Below are 25722 nucleotides of genomic sequence, written 5' to 3' on the forward strand. Positions count from 1 at the left end.
ACAAAGAAAGCACAGTAATTCAATGATGGAAAAATAGCCTATTCAACAAATCATGCCAAAACAACAGATTCTCTATATAGAAAAGAAGAAAACACACACAAAATAACTCTTACCTCACACCACACAAACACATTAACTCAAAGTGGACTACAGACTCAAAGTGGACTACAGACTTAACATAAAAGCTAAAACAATAAAATGTGTTAAAGAAAACATGAAAGATGGACCTTGGGATATAAAGATTTCTTAGGAGAAAAAGAAACTTAAGCCTTAAAAGAAAATACCAATAAACTGTATTTTATCAAAATTAAGAGCTTCTGTTCTTCAAAAGTCACCATTAAGAACATGAAAAGGCAAAACACAATCTAGAAGAAAATATTTGCAACACATATGTAAGATATAAGAACTCTTCTAGATTAGAGAAAGAACTTCTATAGATCAATCACCTTGAAAAATGAGCAAGAGACTAGGCATTTCACAAAAGAAGACATATAAATTACTAATAAGCCCATGAAAAGATGCTCAACATTATTAGTCAACAGAAAAATATAAACTAAAAAGACTGGCAATACCAAGTATTAATGAGGAGATTCTAAACTGGAACTCTCATACATTACTTGTGGGCATTACAAACGAATGTTTTAACCATTATGGAAATCGGTTTAGCAGTTCCTTCTATAGCTAAATATACACTACTGTATGCCTAGCATACAAACTTAGTCTTAAGTATTTACTCAAAAGGAAACAAACAAACCAAAAATCCATGTGTCCATACAAAAGACTTGCATGTGAGTGAGTGTATGTTTATTTGTAATAGTCAAACATTGAAAAAAATCTGAAGCAAACTGTAGCACAGTCATACAACAGAATACTACTCAGCAATAAAAAGAAACAGCTTTTGTTTCATACAACAGGGATGAAATCTCCAAAACTTCAAAACATGATGAGCGAAAGAAGCGAGGCACACGAGAACATATTTCTAGAACAGAGTATCTATAATGTCAGAAAATAGATCATTGTTGACTGGGGATGGCTGACAAAAAGAAAAATTGACTGCAGATGGGCACCAGATAACTTTTTGGAGTAAACAAAACTGTTCTATTATCTTGATTAGAGTAGTGATTATATGGGTATACACATTTGTCAAACCTCATTAAAACGTATACTCAAAATTGATTCACTTTATTTCATTACTTTGAAGTCAATAAGTTGATTTTTATATTATATAAAACAAGTATTTTAAAAGCTTTATAGAGGGTCTGACTGCAATTAGAAACAGCTAAAGAGAAAATTACTGAACTGGAAAATATGACAACCAGTATTTCCAAGACTGAAGTATTGAAGTATACAGAGGAAAAAGAGAGTAGAATGGATAAAAGATGGAAACTAAAAGGCCTAACATGATGCAATTAGTCTTAGAAGAAAAAAACTAAAACTAAAAATATATATACATATATACATACACACATATATACGTATGTATTTACAGAGCTAATGCCAAAGATTTTCCTAGAACTAATAGAAGACCCCAATCTACAGGTTCAAGAAGCGCCAACAGGATAAATTCATTAATCATGTAGAAAACGTTTTCCACATATAAATTAGGAACAACTCCTCTCAATGCAGTCATTTGGCCCTTTGAGACTCCATCTCAAAAAAAAAAAAAAAAAAGTCATAGTTAAATTTAAAAATTGATAGTTGATTCAGTTATTGGTAAACGTTTAATATATTTAGGACACCTCGGGTATGTAAATCTAGCTTTTCAACTACAAATTTTATGAAACCCAAATGCAGATCAAGTATTGATCATGAAAACGTTAGAATTGAGATATGCTTTAAGTATAAAATATACACCAGATATCAGAGACTTAGTTGAAAATAATGTTAAAATTTTCACTAATAATGTTTGAGACACATTACATGTTGAAATAATACTTGAGATACATTGAGTTAAATGAAACATTAAGTTGATATCACGTTTCTTTTCAATGTGGCTAATAGAAAATGTTAAATTACATATATGTATGGCATTACATTGCTGTTGAACAGTGCTACTCTAGAATATAGTCTCCATTTTAACTACTGACATTCTTGACTAGCTAATTCTTTGCTGTGCGTGTAGGTGTAGGCTACTGGCTCCACCAAGTGCTCTGGAGACTCTGCAAGTATCCTCACAGGCTACAATGATAAAGACATGAACCTCAGTTAATCTGAGTGTTGGCTCAATGCCTTGTGATACTCTGGGAACAACAGAGGATCGGAAGCTGTCATGAGGCAGTGTCTCATCACTTCCCATTTGTGAGGAGGCGTGGGGCTTTCTACCTCTCTCTCTTCTACTGGCTCTTCCAAAACAGGATATTCCACAACTCTCAATGCAGTCATTTGGCCCTTTTCCTTTCAGTGTCACCTGAGATACGAAGACCATGGGGAACTGGTACTCTTAGCTTTTTCTTCTTTTCGCTGTTTACTAAGTAATCAACTAGCTAAACCTAGAAGTGGCTTGTTGCATCTTTACCAGCCTAAGCAGTCAGGCTTGGGCTTTTGCCATGGCTTGTCTGTTGAACGCACTTAATGGGGGGAAGTGGTCCTGTGCGTTATGTTTAACAGTACCCCTTACCTCTACCCACTTGATGCCAGTAACACTCCCTAATTGTGACAACCAAACATGTCCCCAGATATAGCTAAACACGCCCTCTAAGGGGTAAAACTGTCCCTGCTTGAGAACGTCTATTCTTTAGGTTCTTATGGACTCATCTCCACCTCCTCATACACATGCAAGGCAGAATACATGAAGGTCCATGCTTCTCCCAGCCCTCTGAACACTTTTATATATTGGGTTACTGCATTAAATTTCATTTGAGAAAGATTTATGTGGTTTCTAAACATAAGAAATAAGTAAAGCAGTAAAGTAAAACTGTAAATAAGTAGAAAAGATAATAGTAGTAGTAAATAGTAAAAAATGATCTCTAAATATCCTTCTAAATTTAAGGTGCTATGGTCTATAAATATATCTTTGAGTACAGACTTTATAAAATAGTTTTTTTATTACAAAGGATAAAAAGCTACCTTAATAAAAGGAAAATTTATTAAACAATAGAGGTATTCCATTGAATGCAAAGGCAAAAATGTGTCTCAAAATTTAGGTGTTGCTGTCTGTCCCTGTCTCCCAGACATTTCCCTCATATACAAACACATACGCCTATATTATCTCAATCTTAACTCCAAATTATCATGAAAGAGAATTTGGTCCAGGTTGGCTCAGCATCTGGTTCTGGACTTTAAAAGTGTGGCCAGGGAACTAGAAGAGGCAATACAACAATGGTGATAGGGAAAGAGGCATTGGTTCTGAGCGAAGATACTTGTGCAGATAGCCCAATTAGTAGCTACAGAAATAACACATGTTAAATTCAAAGTTTTAACACATGTTAAATTTAAAGTTCATGTTTTAAAAATATGTAAATAGATTTATATGTACAAATGGGTTCATAAAAGAGATTTAAAAAACTACTTCAGCTACCTTAACAACAGGAAAATTTAGTGTTATATCTGAGAGTGAAATAAATGGTACTTCCACTTTCTATTTTACACATTTCTACACTGTTTTAATATTTATTACATGTGTATTATTTTTATAATGAGATATTTATCCTCAGACAAAAATGATCTTTATGCATGCTGTTTGTTTGCAAAACAATGCTTTTTAAAAGCTCTTGCTTACAGAAATTACTTCGTAACTAATAAAGAAAAATTGGATCATTCTTCCTATCAAATGACTAACATTAAAATATGGTAACAGCACTGGATAAGACAAATGTGAAATAAATCTATTAATTTAGATTCTGTAATAATGCTGAGTGTAGAAACAAGTTGAGCAAAATAGGGAAGTGATTATCTATTTCGTAAGATTCCAGGATTCTAGTCATACTTTCATATATGAAAGCCTTTCTCTTTCATATAAAAGTGACCCAAAATTCAGAATTCTGTTAACATCTGGGACTAGCATACTCGGAACAAATGACTTAATTTCACCCCAGTGAACTATGTGCCTCATTACATGTTAACTTTTTTTCCACGTACCTCAGTGGGAAAAAATAAAAACTACATTTTTTTTTTTTTTTAAATTCAGACAGGTGCAGTGGCTCATGCCTGAAATCCTACCACTTTGGGAAGCCAAACCAGCAGATCGCTTGAGCCCAGGAGTTCAAGACCAGCCTGGGCAACATGACGAGACCTGTCTCTACAAAAAAATACAAAAATTAGCTGAGCGTGGTGGTGTGCACCTGTACTCCCAGCTACTCGGGAGGCTGAAGTGGGAGGATCACCTGAGTCAAGGAGGTCAAGGCTGCAGTGAGCCATGATCACACCACTGGACTCCAGCCTGACTGGCAAAGTGAGACCCTATCTCAAAAAACTCCACAATTTTCAATAAAAATTTTAAAAAGTTCAAAAAAACAAAGTTCTCTACAAGGTCTGCCATGGCAATATGCCATAGTTAGAGTTAAGAACACAGCTGTAGTTCAGAGGCTGGATCTGGGGCCAAACTGCACAGGTTAGAATACCATTCTGCTGCCATCACTTCTGGGACCCTAGCAACTCCTTTACCTCTCTGAGCTACCATTTCCTTGTCTGTGAATCAGGAGACAATATTAGAGTATCCATCTCATAGGGCTGTTAGGACAAAACAAGTCTGTGCACATAATTTTTAGAGATATTAAAAAATATTTAATTGCCCACTCAAAAATTCATCCATGTGAATAAAATTACTGCGTTTTACATGGTAGAGTTCTTCCATATGTGATTTAATGAGTTAAATGCATCTCCTTCAATCTTTATGGACAAACTTTGGCATGAAATTTTATAATAATAAAAGAATCTTCCAATTCAATTTTGCTCCTATTGTCAAGTTTTCTTATAAATATAGAAAATCAAGATTTTTTTTAAAAAAAAGGCACATCACATCTGCAATAACTTAAGTATAGATTATTCTGTATGTATACATAGCAGATTTTTATATCCCAGATCAATTTTATCCTTTTTGCAATGAACAAAGTTAATCCAGGACACAATACATTTGTAAAATCAGAATTATCTGCTCACATAACAATTTATTACAAGATAAGGCAGACACTGGAATAAATATAAGACTGACTGTAACAAAGCATCTCTCTTTCTACCTGGAAATTCAATAGAGAATAATGACTAAAAGTTCTGTCCCAGGAATCAGATAAATCTCAGTTTTAGAATACTGCCCAATCCTTAGTAACTTCTGACCTTGGGCAAGTTACTTCACCACCGCCAATCTTAATTTCCTCTTTCATAAAACACTACCCGACACAGTGAACTGCTGTTAAAATTAAATGTGACAATATATACAAACCCAGCTTGGCTCTTTGCACATAACAAGAACTCAATAAACACTCTCTCGTATCCCAATCAGAATCTTTTCATCTGTCTTTCAAAAACAGATACACAGTGCTAAAAGAAGATCTGTTCGATTGAAATAAAGGTGAACTGATAATAGCCCTAAGAAAATGCATTCATTTGTGCCACACCAAACTGCTATATTATGCTTCTTTTTATTTAGGGGTAGATTACTTTTTCTAAACTTGACTAGATTCAACTAAATGAAATGTCCATAAGGAATAAAGCAAGTATCTCTTCAATGTGACCAGGGAAATTTTTAATAGGATGATGAAGCTTGCACAACTCTAAGGGACAATGACCAAATGTAAAAGGTGCTTCCCAATCTGTTTATGAGAGAGAAGGGGCAAACACGAGAAACACTTCACCTGTCTTTGTGAATCCTTCCCTAAATTGCTAACTCTACCTCCTCTCTCTCAAGGCCTCACGGACTTACTAGCATTCCAGATAAATTTCTTATGTGTGTAAAACATTAAGACCAATTCATATATGTATATATACATACATATATTTTAGACAACATCTTGTTCTGTGGCCCAGGCTGGAGTGCAGTGGCGTGGTGCAATCTCAGCTCACTGCAACCTCTGCATCACTGGCTCAGTTGATCCTCCCACCTCAGCCTCCAGAGTAGCTAGGACTACAGGCATGCACCACCATGTCCAGATAATTTTTCTATTTTTAGTAAAGATGGAGTTTTTCCATGTTGCCCAGCCTGGCAATTAATATTTTTATCACTAGTTACAAGGTTTAAAGCTACATATTTAAAAACATCCTCCCTCCCAAGGAAAACAGGATTAAATCTGTACTATAATAGTAATAATCTGATTCTGCTTTGAACTTTAGTCTCCTAAGAAAGTAAATCATTACTATTATTTTCCTATGCCTCTGACAACTGATTCAACAGACTGAAACGCCAATATTCTGCTGTACTTTCAATCTAAAGGACATAAAGAATGTAACTTAAAGAATTTTCATTCCTTAAGAAAGTTATTTAGTTAAAAGCAAATAATTTTTTTAAAACACTGAGTTTTGTGTTTCCATGGGATTTGACACATTTTCCTATTTCAATTGTTCTGAATGATAGTATTGAATCACATATTTCACTTCCCACCTCAACTTTTCCCCCACATTGAGGAAAAGACCACCTTTTCCTTTTAACATAATTCCTCATCTGTCCTTTTCCTTGTCTCATTCCTAGTGGGTTACAATTTTCAGAAACAGCAACTGTGATGTCCCTTGGCTTGAAAGAGAGCTGTTTACCCATAAGTAATCTGCTTTAAAAAATATTAACCAGTCATTTCATACACTTCATATTTGGTTACAGCAAACTATGATACCCCTGCTACTGAAATATTTGTGGGGAAAATGTTTAAGTTACATTAATGATTCTCCATAATCCTATATGCAATAGCTCCACTGACTAGGTTAAAAGAATGTAAATTACAATGAGGAAAAAAGAGCTTCATGTCTTATCAAATCACAATTCAAGTTTACAAAATTACAAAAGATACCAAACAAAGAATGTAACACAAATTCACACTGATGGTAACAAAGAGCAGCTTATGGCAATGTCAGCCCTTCACTTAGCTTTGACTGAGTGTCCGCTTTGTGTCAGAATACAAAAATGGTCTTGTGTGGTTGTGTGGCAACCTTACTGTTGCCATACAAGAACAAAGCAAGTGGAAAGAAAACAACTTGCTTTCTCTATATTCTTTCATTTAACTTCCCATAAAAATTTTATGCAGTAGAGCCGATATCCATTTTATAATTAAGAAAATGAAGCTCAAAGCAAGTGTGTAAAATCAGTCTGTACAATAAACTGCAATTCATAAGTAATTGTAAAGCCAAGCACTTATTTGCTATCTTACCACTCCATATAAACGCAAGCTAAGATTACCCCAGAACGATACTCAAGCTTTCTTCCCTTGAAGTAAATTCTAAAAGGCATATCTACATATTTGTCCTTAATACCTTGTCTACCACTCCTATATTCAATGTCCTCTTTCTAATAATCCCATCAAATAACTCTCCTGTGGAAACACTTGAAAAATACCTATGACAGTGAGGGTTCCATTTTAGGGGCCCACTGGAACATTTCCTGGCCTTGTTCCCTCAATCTTCAGAACTCAAGTTACTCTTTCAAAAGACCAGCACTCAAAACTGTGTCACAAATAGGCAAAACAAAAGATGTTCCCTCTATCTCTAACCATGATTATGTGTACCACAGTAAATTTAGAAATGTTCAGGCTTGACATAAAAGTCTGAAAGAGTTCTTCAGATTTCAGATTTATTGATCCAAAATAAATGTATCTTTGGATATACAGTGGGATTGCTTAAAAAGTCTTATTTATATGGTCATATCAGGGAGTAGAATACGAAACAACTCACGGTAAGGTTAACATTCTCAATCTTGGATTCTGTTTACATATGAAAAATCTAATACCCACCGCTATTTTTAAAAAGATAATTAGCAGATTTAAATAATTCAAGAGAGTACATATTTTAAAAGTAAGTACAAATGTAAAGCCTATAAATACAATTATTATACTTAACAGTTTTCTAGCTTGGTCAGTTGAGAATGAGGAGTAAGAAGGACTCCCTAAACCTTATCTCAAATATGGACCTACCTCCATATTTCAGTATTAAAACTGTACAAAGGGAAGTCATAGTTCTAATAATATATGAGTTTCAGATAACACGATAAACATACAAAGCAAAATCTGCCTGGTTACACAACCCATTTGTCTCAAATACCATTTTCATACAACCCCAAAATTAAGCCATGTATCTCACTGAAAACTACAGAATTTATTTACTTTCTTATTTATTTATTTATTTATTTATTTTGAGACAGAGTCCCCTCTGTCACCTAGACTGGAGTGCCATGAAGCGATTATGGCTCACTGCAACCTGTACCTTCCCACTCAAGTGATCCTTCTGCCTCAGCCTTCCAAGTAGCCACAGGTGTGTGCCACCACCCCCAGCTAATTTTTTAATTTTTTGTAGAGACAGGGTCTCACTTTATTGCCCAGGCTGGTCTCAAACTCTGAACTCAGGCGATCCTCCCATTTTGGCCTCCCAAAGTGCTAAGATTAGAGGTATGAGTCACTGCACCTAACCCATAGATTGTTTTGAACAATTGAAGTGAGTCTAAAAGTAAAGGCAAATGTGTAATTTTTTTATTAGACAGACAGACTTGGGCATTAAATAAAGCCTTGCATCATTGTAAAAAAGTATAGGAGAATTTTTTGTTCTAGTTTTTTGCTTTTTCCACCTAATTTAAGCATCTTCAATGTGTTTCTTAAGGCCATGGAAGAGTGAAAGCTTCCACACTGGTGCTTTTCCCAGAATTCTAATAAAACACAAGTAATAAGCACATAACATATATATACATGTATATGTATAAATGGTATACAAATAAATGGTATACTGCTAAATGCACAGATACTCTAACCTTCCTGAAGGCAGTTTGAACGTAAGCAGGCAAGTCATCAATGTAAGAGTACTCAGTGTCAGCGGAGATTATTTCCAAAGGCACAATCACTCTCGTTCTTGGCCTCTCTTCTCTGTTTTAAGGATACAAGTATGGAATTTTGTCATCTTTGTGTTTTATGAAAATGCTACACTGAGACTTGTTTAAAAGATCCCAATTCAAGGGTCCCTATAATCCTAGCTACTCAGGAGGCTGAGCCAGGAGAATTGCTTGAACCCGGGAGACAGAGGTTGCAGTCAGCCGAGATCGTACCATTGCACTCCAGCCTGGACAACAGAGCAAGACCCCATCTCAAAAAAAAAAATTCCAATTCAGTTTTTATATGGACAACTACTGGTAAAAATGCAGAAGGGAAGTATTCTGGCAGGAAAAGGAAAAGACATTAATGAAACAAAACCAAGTGAATCAGATTTTCAAGGCTTCACTGAATTTTCAACTAATTTTTGCAAACAGTAAGGAAGGTGTGAGAAATGACTTTTTTTAACCTAGCTTCTTTATAGATGATATATAAATAGATAACGTGACAAACTAAATCAAGAGGTCTAATGAAGTTCTCCAGTAGCTAAAACTTCTTTGGTCCTCATTAAGAAGCTGTAGCTTTCCAGGAGTTTATCCTAAAGCAATGAAGGTTTAAACATATATGTAATGAAAAGGATATTCTTTATACTACTGCCTATAAAATGGTACAAAAATAGCCTAAATGACCTACAACACGTGACTGATTTTAAAAAATGATGATTTCTATATAAAGAATTCTTAGAAGCCTTTAAAATGAGATTATATAATAATATTCACTGACAATAAAATATGTTACTACATAAAGTAGAAAAATAAATATGATGGAATTATCTCATTTTAGGTAAAATGGATTGTGTACACAGGTTCACTGGGTCTAACAGCACTGTCTAACAGAACTTTCTGTGATAACAAAAATGTCTATGTCTACACTCTCCAGTATGATAACCAATAGCCAGATAGAGTCATTAAGCATTTAAAACATGGCTAGTGCAACTGAGAAACTAAATTTTTAATTTTGAACATGGTAATTAATTTTAATTTAATTTAATTAATTAAACTAAATTATCTCACTGGACCATGTAAGTCTAAATAGACAGAAAACAAGGTGTGACAGTTATCATCAGTGTATTTTCTCATTTTCTTTAATGGGCAATTATCACTTCTAATAATACTGTTAAGAAAAAACCCAGAAAGTTGTTAACTTTCAAAATACTAAATTTAAAATAACAGGGGATGGCCGGGCGAGGTGGCTCAAGTCTGTAATCCCAGCATTTTGGGAGGTTGAGGCGGGTGGATCACCTGAGGTCAGGAGTTAGAGACCAGCCTGGCCAACACAGCGAAACCCCATCCCTACTAAAAATACAAAACACAGCCAGGCGTGGTGGTGGGCGCCTGTAGTCCCAGCTATTCGTGAGGCTGAGGCAGGAATCGCTTGAACCCAGGAGGCAAAGGTTCCAGTGAGCCGAGATGGCGCCATTGCACTCCAGCCTGGGTGACAGAGTGAGACTCCATCTCAAAAATAAATAAATAAATAAATAAATATCAGGGGATAAGAATGTACCAAAGGCAGTCCAACACTCATTCCACATTTCTTTCCCCCATCCCCAATCCCGTGCCATTCCAAGTTCCAGGATGTCAACTTCATCAAAGGACAAGTAACCATGGAAGTGGTTAGATAATTTTTTAAACAGAGTATGTAAAAGGAAAGGAAACATGTCTTTCTAAATAGCAGACATACAAAAGGAAGTTATAAGGATATTAGCAGAGAGATATTACTTTAGGAGTGAGTTAAAGTTGGTTTAAATTTTTGTAGACAAGTTAGTTTTTTGGTTTGAGGGAAAGGGGGTTTGCTAAAGATTATTTTCCACCTTAAGTTTGCTAAATATGATCTGGTTTTAAAAGCTAAGCTAAAAATAATTTAAAAGAATTAATTTGGCCGGGTGCGGTGGCTCATGCCTGCAATCCCAACACTTTGGGAGGCCGAGGCAGGCAGATCACGAGGTCAGGAGATCAAGACCATTCTGGCTAACACAGTGAAACCCCGTCTCTACTAAAAATATAAAAAATTAGCCAGGCGTGTCCCAGCTACTCGGGAGGCTGAGGTGGGAGAATGGCATGAACCCAGGAGGCGGAGCTTGCAGTGAGCTGAGATGCACTACTGCGCTCCAGCCTGGGCAACAGTCTCAAAAAAAAAAAAAAAAAAAAGAATTTGGCAGACTTACAGAATGAAATTAACCTTTTATGTGTATGATGTATTTTTAAATGAAGCCCACTATGTGAAGAGAACCTTCATTTCTCAATCAAGAAAACATTTCCATTATAACAACTTTCTATCAGCTCTATAGACTGTGGCAAAGTAACAACTTTCTTCTTCATTGGTAAAATGGTAGGTAATCTGAATCATCTGCCTCACACATAGGACACAAACAATAGTGACACTGCTTGGCTAAGTCCTTTGAGAGGCCTCCAGGCAAAACCCTTTACAATATTACATATCAACTATCCACAGCAATTTTTGATAAATTTACCACCATAACCTTGTTTTTTCTTCTCCCTCCCTACCTCAACTCCTCAGCTCCCGAGAGGGGCAACTCATGGGTTTAATCTGTAAGTTAACAAGAAAAAATGTTTTACTATCCTTTGTAGAAAACCCATTATAATCAAAAGTTAATGCATGTTCAGAATCAATGTTCAATTGCCTGTCGTAATGAAGAATAAGTGTTACTTGACAAATGGCAGATAATCTAAACATAAGTTGCATATGGCTATAAAATGTGTTTTATATTTGTATATGAATATTGAAGTGTCTGACATACTGCAAGTTCACATTACTTTAACATAAAGGAATCCCAAGATATCACCTATCAAGAAGTAGAAAATTACTCAGCCTCCTTATCCACTAACACAGACTAATACAAAAAAAAAGTCAGACAGAATCAAGCCTTTTTCCCATGAACTGCTTTGTCACTTCACACACATTTCTTGAGTATATAATTAGACATCAGTGATAGACAATAAGAATACATATGAAAGTGAACATTATTGTTAGTTCCTACAACAGAGAACTAACAATCTACCAATGTGGAACATGCTTAAGTTCACACCTTACCTGATTCAGCTTAAGAAACTGGCACCTCATCCTATGGTTGTATTAGAAAGTAAACATACTCAGTGGATACAGAACTACTCTACTTCTAGATGCCAAGAAGAACTGGAAGCTTACACGATATAAGAACTATAGGTGTGAGTGACACAGAAGACGGGTGATTTCTGCATTTTCAACTGAGGTACCTGGTTCATCTTACTGGGGCGAGTGAGACAGTCGATGCTGGTCCGCGAGTGCAGCCCGACCAGCTACAGCTGAAGCAGGGCAGGCATCCCCTCACCTGGGAAGCTCAAGGGGGAAGGGAATTCCTTTTCCTAGCCGAGGGAAATTGAAACACACAACACGTGGAAAATTGGGTAACTCCCACGCTAATACTGTGCTCTGCCAAGCGTCTTAGCAAACGGCACACCAGGAGATTATATCCCACACCTGGCCCTGAGGGTCACACGCCCACGGAGCCTCCTTCATTGCTAGCACAGCAGTCTGAGATCTAACTGCAAGGCAGCAGCAAGGCTGAGAGAGAGGCGCCCGCTATTGCTGAGGCTTTAGTAGGTAAACAAAGCCGCCAGGAAGCTCAAATTGGGTGGAGCCCACCACAGCTCAAGGAGGCCGGCCTGCCTCTGTAGACTCCTCCTCTGGGGACAGGGCATAGCTAAACAAAAAGCAGCAGAAACCTCAGCAGAGGTAAATGCCCCTGTCTGACAGCTTTGAAGAGAGCAGTGGATCTCCCAGTACAGAGGTTGAGATCTGAGAACGGACAGACTGCCTGCTTAAGTGGGTCCCTGACCCCTGAGTAGCCTAACTGGGAGACATCCCTCACTAGGTGTAGACCGACACCTCACACCTCACATGGCAGGGTACACCCCAGAGACGAAGCTTGCAGAGCAAGAATCAGACAGCAACACTCGCTGTTCAGTAATATTCTATCTTCTGCAGCCTCCACTGCTGATACCCAGGCAAACAGGGTCTGGAGTGGACCGCAAGCAAACTCCTACAGATCTGCAGCTGGGGATCCTGACTGTTAGAAGGAAAACTAACAAACAGAAAGGACACCCACACCAAAACCCCATCAGTACTTCACCATCGTCAAAGACCAAAGGCAGATAAAACCACAAAGATGGGGAAAAAGCAGGGGAGAAAAGCTGGAAATAAAAAAAATCAGAGCGCATCTCCCCCTCCAAAGGAACGCAGCTCAGCACCAGCAACGGAACAAAGCTGGATGGAGAATGACTTTGACGAGTTGAGAGAAGAAGGCTTCAGTCAATCAAACTTCTCAGAGCTAAAGGAGGAACTACGTACCCAGCGCAAAGAAACTAAAAACCTTGAAAAAAGAATGGATGAATGGATAACTAGAATAATCAATGCAGAGATCTTTGACAAACCTGACAAAAACAAGAAACGGGGAAAGGATTCCCTATTTAATAAATGGTGCTTGGAAAACTGGCTAACCAAAAGTAGAAAGCTGTAGAAAGTTGAAACTGGATCCTTTCCTTACTCCTTATACGAAAATTATTTCAAGATGGATTAGAGACTTAAACGTTAGACCTAAAACCATAAAAACCCTAGAAGAACATCTAGGGAAATACCATTCAGGACATAGGCATGGGCAAGGACTTCATGTCTAAAACACCAAAAGCAACGACAACAAAAGCCAAAATTGACAAATGGGATCTAATTAAACTAAAGAGCTTCTGCACAGCAAAAGAAACTACCATCAGAGTGAACAGGCAACCTACAGAATGGGAGAAAACTTTTGCAATCTGTACATCTGACAAAGGGCTAATATCCAGAACCTACAAAGAACTCAAACAAATTTACAAGAAAAAAACAAACAACCCCATCAAAAAGTGGGCAAAGGATATGAACAAACACTTCTCAAAAGAAGACATTCATACAGCCAACGGACATATGAAAAAATGCTCATCATCACTTGCCATCAGAGAAATGCAAATCAAAACCACAATGAGATACCATTTCACACCAGTTAGAATGGCAGTCATTAAAAAATCAGGAAACAACAGGTGCTGGAGAGGATGTGGAGAAATAGGAACACTTTTACACTGTTGGTGGGATTGTAAACTAGTTCAACCATTGTGGAAGACAGTGTGGCAATTCCTCAGGGATCTAGAACTAGAAATACCATTTGACCTAGCCATCCCATTACTGGGGAGATACCCAAAGGATTATAAGTCATGCTGCTATAAAGACACATGCACACGTAAGTTTATTGTGGCACTATTCACAATAGCAAAGACTTGGAATCAACCCAAATGTCCATCAATGACAGACTGGATTAAGAAAATGTGGCACATATACACCATGGAATACTATGCAGCCATAAAAAACGATGAGTTTGTGTCCTTTGTAGGGACATGGATGCAGCTGGAAACCATCATTCTCAGCAAACTATCACAAGAACAGAAAACCAAATACCGCATGTTCTCACTCATAGGTGGGAACTGAACATGAGATCACTTGGACACAGGAAGGGGAACATCACACACCGGGTCCTATTGTGGGGAGGCGGGGAGGGGAAGGATAGCATTAGCAGATATACCTAATGTAAATGGCAAGTTAATGGGTGCAGCACACCAACACGGCACATGTATACATATGTAACAAACCTGCACATTATGCACATGTACCCTAGAACTTATATTTAAAAAAAAAAAAAAGAGCTATAAAGACCAGTCTTTGAGTCTTTTAATCTATATTTCCTGTCTCCTAATACTGGGAATATGAAAAGCTATGAGAATTTTACTAAAGCTAGTAAGATGAAGAAATAACTAAAAGAACGTGCATGAGTCTTTTGATCCTCAAAGGGCAGACAATGTTCACAATGCTAACGGAACACATTAAAGGAAAACACAAACCAAAAAAAAATTTAAGTATTGGGAATTAGTAAGTCTTCCTCTGTGGAAAGATTTCAGGCAACAAGCTATTAAAAATAGCCTATTTCCCTAAATTTTGGAACTATACTTGCCAACAGTAGGGGCAAACAATGTCATCTCAGAAATAACTGTGCATATTTTAGATAATTATTTTCTAATTGTTAAAGTCCACCTGGCTTTTACTGTTAAATCTTAAAATGAGTCATACAATATATTCAATTTTTCACACGGAATAGCTGATTCATTTTAATCTTTAAAAATGTATCCTAAGCTAGTTGTGAGAAAGCACTTGCAGCAGCAGCCCTCAGACCAAAAACTGCTTTCCTGAATTTCCACAATGTAATTAAAATGATAATGTTATTTCTCTATATACTGCTTTTAACCTAAGAATAATTGTCAAGCAGAAATCTTATTATTCCAATGCTGGTGAAACACCAAATACTTTTGCTATTTTAACTGATAAATTAGACTTCACCAAACTGAAAAACCTCGCTTGTATAAAGATGCCATTACGAAAATGAAAGGCAAAGCAAAGATTGGGAAATAGCATTCACAATACACACACCCAACAAAGATCCACTGTTACAGCACAAAAAGAATTCTCACAAATCAGTACTAGCAAAAAATAAAAATGAAACCAAGATGATCAAAAGATATGGACACCTCACAAAAAATATACATGAATGACCACTGTACATAAAAATATTCTCAGTATGCTCAGCCATCAGGGCAATGCGGCTTCTTTTACAGTCCAATATGCACTTAGCATTCCACCCAGCAATTCCACTCTCAGGGATCCATCCAAGAGAAGTGAAAAAACATGACCACACAGAGACATACATCCAACGTTATAACAGTTACAAACTGCAAAAAAGTGAAACCACCACCAACTGTGCTACATCCATACAATGAAACACCATACAACAACAAAAAGGAACTACCGATATGCACACACTTAATACAAACTGACAAACGTTCAGTCGAACGGACCTAGGAGGAAAAAAAGACAACTCTATTAACTAGAATCATACATGAAATGGAGTAAATTACTACTAAGCTTACAGAAATAAAAGATTATAAAGGAATATTATGAACAACTAAATGAGAAAACTGGATAGCCACATGCAAAGGCAAGAAGTTGGACCCTTTATGTCACACCATATCCAAATATCAACTCCAAATGCATCAGACCGAAATGTATTTGAGTTACAACTTGTAGATGAAAATAGTTAAATCATGATCTAGGGTTCGGCAATGGATTCTCAGATAGGATACCAAAGCATAGGCAACGAAAGCAGAAACAGACTTTTTAATGTTAACCATTAATCAAATCACCAAAATGTAAAACTTTTGTGCTTCAAAGGACAATATCAAGAAAATGAAAAGACAACACATAGAATGGGAGAAAAGATTTGCAAATCACTTTTCTAGTAAGAAACTTCATTGTAACTCAATAATGAAGAGACAGTCAATTTAATAATGGACAAAGATATGAATAGACATTTCCCCAAAGAATACATACAAATGGCAAACATGCACATGAAAAGATGCTCAACATCATTACTCATCAGGCAAATGCAATTAAAACCACACTGAGGTTCTGGCACAGAGTAGGCATTTTACTCGGAGGAGGCACAGAGGTTTATTATGCCAGGGATACGGTGCAAAGTAAGGCAGAGAAGGTTCCTGTGTTTATATTCAGGCACAGAATTGGGAAGAGTACATAGATGGCAAACAAGTAAATGTATGATTAAATAAGCATATAATTCCAGGTAATGAGTGCTATGGTGTAAAATAGAACATGATAAAAGAGTAATCAAACAAACAGGGCAGGGCAAGAAATTATGACAGCTTTGTCAGGGCGCAACTCAGATGAATTAACATTATTAGTGAAAAATCTGGGGAAAAAGTAACCCAGGCAGAACAAGCTGGTACGTTACAGAGACAAAAAGGTCATGGTAGCTGGAAAGTGGAGAGAAAGGGAGAGAATGACAGGGACACGAGGATGAAGTCCATGATGTAGGCGGGAGTCAGACCAAGAAGGGCCCTGATGATGAGTCTGGGTGTTATTTAAGTATACTTGGAATTCCGTGGAGCATTTTTAAACAGGTACATAGTGTGATCTAATCATGGTCAGCTTGGCGAACATACAAGTTGGGCAGTTGCACAGGGTCCCAATGCTCTGCTGTCACCATCTTAAATTCTTAATAATCTTATCTCTTAACTTGTATTTTGTACGCGACATTCAATAGGACAATGAATGGAGCATGCACATGAGCAGAGGAGACATGTTGGGTGGCAGTATATACATACAGAATTAATTCAGAAGAGTCTGTGGACAGTTATAGAAACATATTATCAGAAGACTTCTTTCAGAAAGAGTATTAAGGTTTCCGTTGAAGGCATAATGAGATGGTTCAAAGAATATTAACAGTAATCAATTTTCAAAGGGATCCAAAATCAAAATCAAGCTCATTTTTACTTTCTTCTCTTCCTCACCCACCTGCCTCCCAGCCCCGCTATATCCATTGACTCTCAGTTGTAGATTCCTCTCTGGGAGTGGCACCTATGTACAGTGGTGAGGCCCCAGGGGCCAAGTCCATACTAGGAAACGTCTCTGAGACCAAAGCTGACTGATTAAGGGTCAACATCTAACTCAAAGTGGGGCATCAGATTCTATCTCAGGTTTAGCAACAAGAGTGGACTTGAAGTCAAGACACAGCAACTTTAAGGGAGGACTCTAATGAGAAGGTTGACATACCTCTGCAGCTGAAGTTCTTGGAGCTGGCTTGGTTCTTCACTTCAAAATTCTTGGTTTTCCTGAATGGTGCGTTTCTGCCTCCAACTGTACATGCAGTATTTACTATAACTTCAAATATTTACCTGATCCTTTACAAAGGACCTCTAGTTTATAAACAATACCTTTCATTAGCTAACTCCACTACTAGGTTCTAGACCCTCCTAGTCTAGCTGACCCTGCTGCTACCCTTGGCCCAGAATTTATGTCCTGCTTCCAGTATCCTACTTTCTGATTAAATTTATTCAACTGAAAGTAGATTGTTGTTTCATTAATACAGGTTTCAAGGCTTCTCATTGAGCAAAATCTCTAGCTATAGAATTTTTCTCATGTCAATAAGTTCAGTAGGAGCAGGGAAATAATTCTGTTTTCAGTCACGAATACCAAGAGGACAAATTCCCATACCAATCGAGTGTGTCATATATTCAATTATCTATGACAATAAAATCCATGATATGCTAAATGTTGTCATCCTTCCCCACTCCAATTAACCTATCCCTCTCAAGTTGGGTAAGCTGCTTCTTCCTAGTCTAAGCTGAAATAAGACCATGGGGTTTCAATATCACTTTTCCGTTGTTTTCTTAGTCACTAAAAAACTACAGGCCAAACAGCTCATGAGAGATTGAATAGTCTCAAAGCACTTCATACGGTAAACCTTTATAACGGCCACTTGTTTCAGAAACAGATTCACCATAAGCATAGATCTTACAATCTGCCCAAAGTCATAGAAATTAAAAAGTAGAAAAAGAAATCTTGGGGCCCTAGTTAGTCTTCAGGTCAAACTAAAATGTTTAATCATACCTCATACTGCAGACAATAAAATTCCCATTTTTAGATAAAAGAAACAATTTGGGGCCAAGCGTGGTGGCTCACAAGGTGGCCTGTAATCCCAGCACTTTAGGAGGCTGAAGCGGGCAGATCACGAGGTTAGGAGATCCAGACCATCCTAGCTAACACGGTGAAACCCCGTCTCTACTAAAAATACAAAAAAATTAGCCAGGCATGGTGGCAGGCACCTGTAGTCCCAGCTACTCGGGAGGCTGAGGCAAGAGAATGGCGTGAACCCGGGAGGCGGAGCTTGCAGTGAGCCAAGATCGTGCCACTGCACTCCAGCCTGGGCGACAAAGCAAGACTCTGTCTCAGAAAAAAAAAAAAAAAAAACAATTTGGTTGTCAAGTTACATGTTTTTCAAACATTTTTTATGTGGCACCTGATGACAAAGATTACAAAGGAAATGTTCAGTTTAAACAAATGTATAAGGACAAGGACTCTGCACACCTAATTTGACACAAATTTTGTTTAAGTTTCTTAGTAAGATAATTTACCACAAATCTCAAAATACTTCAAAAACAATCATTTAAGCACAAATATGAGTCCACTACCTTATCTGGTTTTTTATAATTATTTTAAGAATACTTACAAATATTATTCTTGTCTATCTGCCAACATAAAAAAACTGCTACTTATCCCAAGTGACCAAATCTTTAAGCATTTCTGAGAAAGCAGTTTTAATTGTATTGAAAACATTCTACTCCTCTTTTCAGGAGATGCTCAATCTAGATAAATTTTGCAAAACTGTTATGAGATGTTTTTATATGTTTGCTATTGCTGCTCTAACAAATTATCACAAATCCAGTGGTTTAAAGCAGTGACAACAACAAATTTACTATCCTACAGTTCTGGAGATCCTGAATCTGACACAAGTCTCATTGGGCTACAATCAAGGTGTCGGCCGGACGCGGTGGCTCACACCTGTAATCCCAGCACTTTGGGAGGCCGAGGCCGGCGGATCACGAGGTGAGGAGATCCAGACCATCCTGGCTAACACTGTGAAACCCCGTCTCTACTAAAAATACAAAAACAAAATTAGCCAGGCATGGTGGCAGGCGCCTGTAGTCCCAGCTACTCGGGAGGCTGAGGCGGGAGAATGGCGTGAACCCGGGAGGCGGAGCTTGCAGTGAGCTGAGATCTGGCCACTGCACTCCAGCCTGGGCGACAGAGTAAGACTCTGTCTCAAAAAAAATAAAAATAAAAAAATAATCAAGGTGTCAGCAGGGCTGAATTCTTTACTGGTGACTTTGATGAAAACCTACTTTCTTTGCCTTTTCCATCTTCCTGGGGCTACTCCTATTCCTTAGCTCATAGAACCTTTTCTCTCTTTTCAAAGCCAGCAATGGTAGCTTGAATCCATCTGAAATTATATAATCTGACTTTCTCTCTGCCTCACTCTTCTACTTGTAAGGAATCTGGTGATTACTTCGGGTCCACCAAGACAATCCATGATAATCTTCCCATCTCAAATTAACTGATCAGCAACCATAATTCCATCTGTAACCTTATTTTCTGTTTGCAATGTAAAGTAACATTCCCAGGTTCCAGGAATTAAGATGTGAACATCTTTCAACCATTACTTGCTTACCACATATAGCATGTTACTTCTTATAAAAAGTTTTTAAAGTATAACATTATATTTATATGGTTCTTTCAAATGTGAGATCCAACAGTAACTCTCCAGGTACACCAACTCCTATTTCATTGTTCTTTGCAGCAGACCACAGTGGCCCTCAATTACTCTAAGAGGAACAAAGTCTTCAGTCTTCCCTATTGCTGATAACTCCACATCTTAGCCCATAACTTAACATGTCAATTGGATTATTTACCACCTAACTTCACACACACACGTTTTAGACATAAATTATATAGACTATATTATAATTTAAAAATAAATTCTATAATACTGACTGCTTTAACATTTTTTCTGAACCAGGATCTTATCTGGGTTGATATATTACGTTTGATTGAATGAATCTCAGTTTTATCTAGTTGAATAATCACAAGCTAAGGTATGTGCCTTACTTTTCTAAGGCAAAGGAGGGGGAAGAAGAGAAAAAGCTTAATTTTGTTTTTGCTCTCTCTCTCAGCAGAATCATAAAATATAATTTTATAACAAGCAGTCCCTAAAGTATAAATAATGGGAAAAAAAACTAGCAGAAATCCTATTACATATTAAATAATTAACTGAAGTTCTGAATTGGGATGGGAAAAATGGGAATTACAGCAAATTGCTTTTATTAGTTCATTTAGATAACCAACTTTAATTATAGTATTAAGTGATACTATCTTTATAAAGTCAGCTTAATCTCCCCTAAGAAGCCAATTTGCTTACTTTTTAGAAAAATACCATCAGATCTCTATTTTTTCTTGTACTTTCAGTAAATATAAAAGTGGAACAATATAATGTAATACAAGAAGCAAATTATTTCTAATCATGTTATTTCACAATAAAAGCAGTTGCCAACTACTGAGCATATACTTTCTAATTATTATACATATAAGATGCAGATATTGTACAAGGGTGCTTCACATATACTATCTCACTTAATCCTCTTAACAATTGTATGACATGCAGCTATTACCCTCATTCCCATTTTAATACCGAAAGAAGTAAGTAACTCACTCAAGTACCAGGTCTCTTTGACTTCAAACACTATTATATAATGCCATTTAGCCAGAAAACAGAGGTTTTTTTTTTAAGTCCTAATTGTTAGATTTTAAATAGCACTTTGAATTTTGGGCTTCCAAGAAAGATATTCAGTGAGGATCCCCTCAGTCTCTGCATATAAGAAACATTAAACCAAGAATTGTTCAAAAGTATAGAGAAAGAAAGTTGCAGGAGCTTTGTTTCTCTAAAACAATGTCACTTGTTCGATTCAGCCTTTCTTACTCCCAAAAGGCTGCAGAACTGTTCTTTATCAAGGAAATTACAACTTAATCCTTTTCTTCCAGTAGTCTTTAGAAGGTATTCCATTGTCTTCAAGCTGTCAATGTTGTAAATGAAAAATCCTTTGCCTAATTTTTTTCCCTCTGTAGGCAACTTATTCCTTCTTTCTGGAAAAGTGCAATACATATCTTACTCAGTTTATCTTTTCTCATCAATCTCATGTGGAGCTCCTTAAGCCTTTTCAATCTCAAGATAGGTTTTTCTTGCTTATCATTTGTTTAATTATTACTGATCTCTTCCATCAGACTTTTTTTCTTTTTTCTTTGCCTCTGAAACTCATATCATGTGTAAGGTTTAAAATAACCTTGACATTCCTAGATTTATTTACCTTTTTCTTCATGATTTCCATGTTTTAACATTTTTCTCTGTACATCTCACACTTAAGCTTCCAGGTTACTAACATGGTCTTTAATTCATCTACTAAATTCTTTCCTCTGAAAAAAAAAATAGGTGGTGGATTTTTTTTGTTGTTTTGGTTTTGAGTTTTGGCCCCAGGAAATATCTTCCCCACTTTATACTTTAATTTCCCTGAAAGATATTATTTTTTTAATTTAGGTATTTATCTGGCTCCTTTAGCAGTCCTGGATATGTATTCCGATTGTTGTCTTAATTATCCCTTCTGGCTGAGATGGGCTGTCATTTTTCACTCAGTTTGCTGGGCTTCATGTCTAGATGTTGGGGTATTCCACAGTGAGAATCCCACATGCGTTAGAACACCATACATCTCTTGTATCTTTAGAATGATTTGCTGTGGATGCTAGCAAGCTGTGTCTTCCCTAATGAGAGGCACCTAGAAGAGGCCTCCAAAGGGAACATACTCTGTCTCCTTCACCCTTGAGAACTGTAGGGAATAAGGAGAGATGGGGGTGTGGTATACATGTAAACTGTGTGAGGGCAGTGAGACTTAAAGATTCAAGAGATTTATCAATTTAGAAGCCCCATCCTGCAACTTCAATTTAGCAACCCTCTCAAGATCTCTTTTATCAATTATAGTCATTTGCAAGTAACAGAAACCACTGTCTATCTTAGACTGAAATGACAGGAGAGTAGAGGACCAACCTTAGAAACACATAAGAAGCTACAGAGCTAGGAGTAGGAAGCACAACTGTCTTTTAGTAGGAAACTTTATGACCAGGCCACCGCCCACACTGAAGCAACAATCTGCTGCTATGAATGATTCCTTACTACAGCTAAGATTTTTGTATTCAAAATTCTACATTTACAGAATGAAGTGCATGATTAGACAAACCAAGGCTACCCCAACTGCCGATAAGTAGAAGGAAGGAAGATGTGACGCTATCAGTTTCTGCATTCCTCTCAGTAAAGAGTGCCCACAGTTTAAAAATCTCCAAATCAGAAAAAGAATTGGATACTAGTTAGTCAAAAAGAAAAACATGAAAAAAAAAAAAAATCACAAATGTCCCAGATCTTTTTTTTTTTTTTGAGATGGTGTCTTGCTCAGTCGCCCAGGCTGGAGTGCAGTGGCGCGATCTCAGCTCACTGCAAGCTCCGCCTCCTGGGTTCATGCCATTCTCCCGCCTTAGCCTCCCGAGTAGCTGGGACTACAGGCGCCGCCACCACGCCCAGATAATTTTTTGTATTTTTAGTACAGACAAGGTTTCACTGTGTTAGCCAGCATGGTCTCGATCACCTGATCTCGTGATCCACCCGCCTCGGCCTCCCCAAAGTGCTGGGATTACGGGCGTGAGCCACCACGCCCGGCCGACTCCCAGATCTTGTATCAGACTCCATGAAAGGTATGCTTATAATTTGCTTTTAAAATGAAATTCTCAAGCACTAACAGTCTCAAAACAGTCTCAAAAAAACCATACAGGCTGGGCACAGTGGCTCACGCTCAGCTACTTGGGAGGCTGAGGCAGGAGAATCACCTGAACCCAGAAGGCGGAGGTTGCAGTGTGCCGAGATCAAGGCACAGCACTCCAGCCTGGTGACACAGCAAGACTCCGTCTCAAAAAAGAAAAACAAATTCATATAGCATCTATTCAGCAAAGCTATTTATTTTAGTGTTTTTGGAGACTATATTCGAAGGGCAGAGAGAAGCAAAGATAAATGTGTAAGTTCTAAAGGCAGAAAATGTGTTGATTTCTGAGGTAAATTCAATTCAGCATTATAGTATAAAAACTTTCAACATTCCTAAGACCTCAGTCTTAGTTTAATTATACAAGCATTTCAAGTTGATTTTAAAAATAATCTCAGTTTGAATTTTCTTCTTTTTGATGGTAAATAGCATCCATGAAAGAAACACATGGGTTCAAGATTTCTAAATGGACATTTTTTTTTTTTTCTGAGAGGGAGTCTCGCCCTGTAGCCCAGGCTGGAGTGCAGTGGCATGATCTCGGCTCACTGCAAGTTCGGTCTCCTGGGTTCACACCATTCTCCTGCTTCAGCCTCCCAAGTAGCTGGAACTACAGGGGCCCACCACCACGCCCGGCTAATTTTTTTACATTTTTAGTAGAGACGGGGTTTCACTGTGTTAGCCAGGATGGTCTTGAGCTCCTGACCTCATGATCCACCCATCTCAGCCTCCCAAAGTGCCGGGATTACAGACATGAGCCACTGCCCCCAGCCTAAATGGACATTTTTAAGAAATGTCAATAAAGGACAGAGGAAATGGGAATTCTACACTACACAGTAGCATAATTCAGGCTGAGATTTTAGCACCAACAATGAGAATAGTAATTAATAATGGCAATTAACATTCACTGAATGTGCACTCTACCTGGTACTCTTCTAAATATTTTATATGTACTAGCTTATCCTCTCAGGAACACTGTGAAGAATAGTATTCCCATTTTACATATAAGACAGAGGTCAAGAAAGTGGCCCATGGCCTCATAAAGCTGGAAACTGGTGGGGTCAGGGCATAAGCCCAGAGCATGTGCTTTACAGCAATCTGCCCTGATGTCTCCCATAAGCTGGTGGTAATGTGGCTTGCCTGGGCTCTAGCTTTTTAAAAATATCAAATGTGTTTGCTATTCTACCCCACATACTGAGATATGATTAATCTTTATAAAAATCAGGTCAGTATTTCATCATCTAGGCAAAAACCTTTTAAAAATCAATTTTGTATACTAATCTCTCAAAAACTATTAGACTCCAGCAACAGGAAAAAAAAAAAAAAAAAAAAAAGGCTTCCAATTTTTTTTAATCCAGCTGTCCCAAAGTAGAACTCTACCTTACAGAGAAAAACCTCACAATTCCTTAACCATATTCAAAATCCAGAAAGTAAGATATATAAGCTATTACAGGTTTCAGTGAACCTGAGAATAAACCTCCTAAGAGGTTTCTGAAAGCTAATTAAGTATACCAGGGTTTATAACCAATTTTGACTCCCATAATAACTATGATACATACTTTAATAGCAACTATATCCTCATTTATATTTTGAGTATAGTTTCAAAGGTGCCCTTCCCCTTCCCTCAACTTTTATAAGGCACAAGAACTTAAACAGAAGGAAGACAATATGTGCCAAAGCCTACTGAGAATTAAGGAAGTAGAGTGCTGCAGGGATCCATTCATTAAAAATTCAAGCCCGATATCTAGTCCTTTATTTCAACAGAACCTAGATAAAAAGAGCATTTGCATTATGGACTTTTGAAAGAGGGATTAAGAGGAGGAGGACAGAAATACTAATTTCAATAAGACATTCAAAGGACTGATAAAATGAAAACTTCGGAGGTAGAGGCAGGAAAACAGAAGACTGAAGACTGGAAAGGATAATATTTTAACAAAGTGAGAACAGTATAAAATTCTGACTAATGACTGAGAAAAATCCAGTGGCTGTGACAACAAGGTGAAGCAAGAAGCAGTGACAGCAGCGAAGTTGAAAGTCTAGAAGACTACGTAGGAAATACATTCCAAGCTCAATAATACTTATCATTTACAAAAGCAAGTAACATAAGAGGCTTTGTAGTCAGAGAGAGGATGTTATAAGTTGAAGCTTCTCAAGGTAGTTTTATGTAATGACTTGGTCCAGGATGTGGCTATGTTGGTGAGAGACTTAGGAGGAAATGGGAGAGTAAACTGAAACTGGAAGATGTGAAAAAACGGAAAGGAGACGATATCCAAAGGTCATGTTAGTGGTGCTGAAGTAACAAAGGATAATGACAGAGAATGTGATTTTTAAAAAATAGTTTTATGTCAGGCATTGCAATAATTTGAGGAATACTAAAAAGTATATTAGAAGCTGCAATA

General features: G+C 37.3%; 1 protein-coding gene across 1 annotated transcript in view; it reads right to left on the minus strand.

Moving 5' to 3' along the window:
* TNKS (tankyrase) overlaps window positions 1–25722 on the minus strand; it is a 224016-nt gene that overhangs the window by 171406 nt on the left and 26888 nt on the right. The window lies entirely within an intron of this gene.

The sequence above is a fragment of the Chlorocebus sabaeus genome, chromosome 8 (assembly GCF_047675955.1).
Source record: "Chlorocebus sabaeus isolate Y175 chromosome 8, mChlSab1.0.hap1, whole genome shotgun sequence".
NCBI classification, from domain to species: Eukaryota; Metazoa; Chordata; class Mammalia; order Primates; family Cercopithecidae; genus Chlorocebus; species Chlorocebus sabaeus.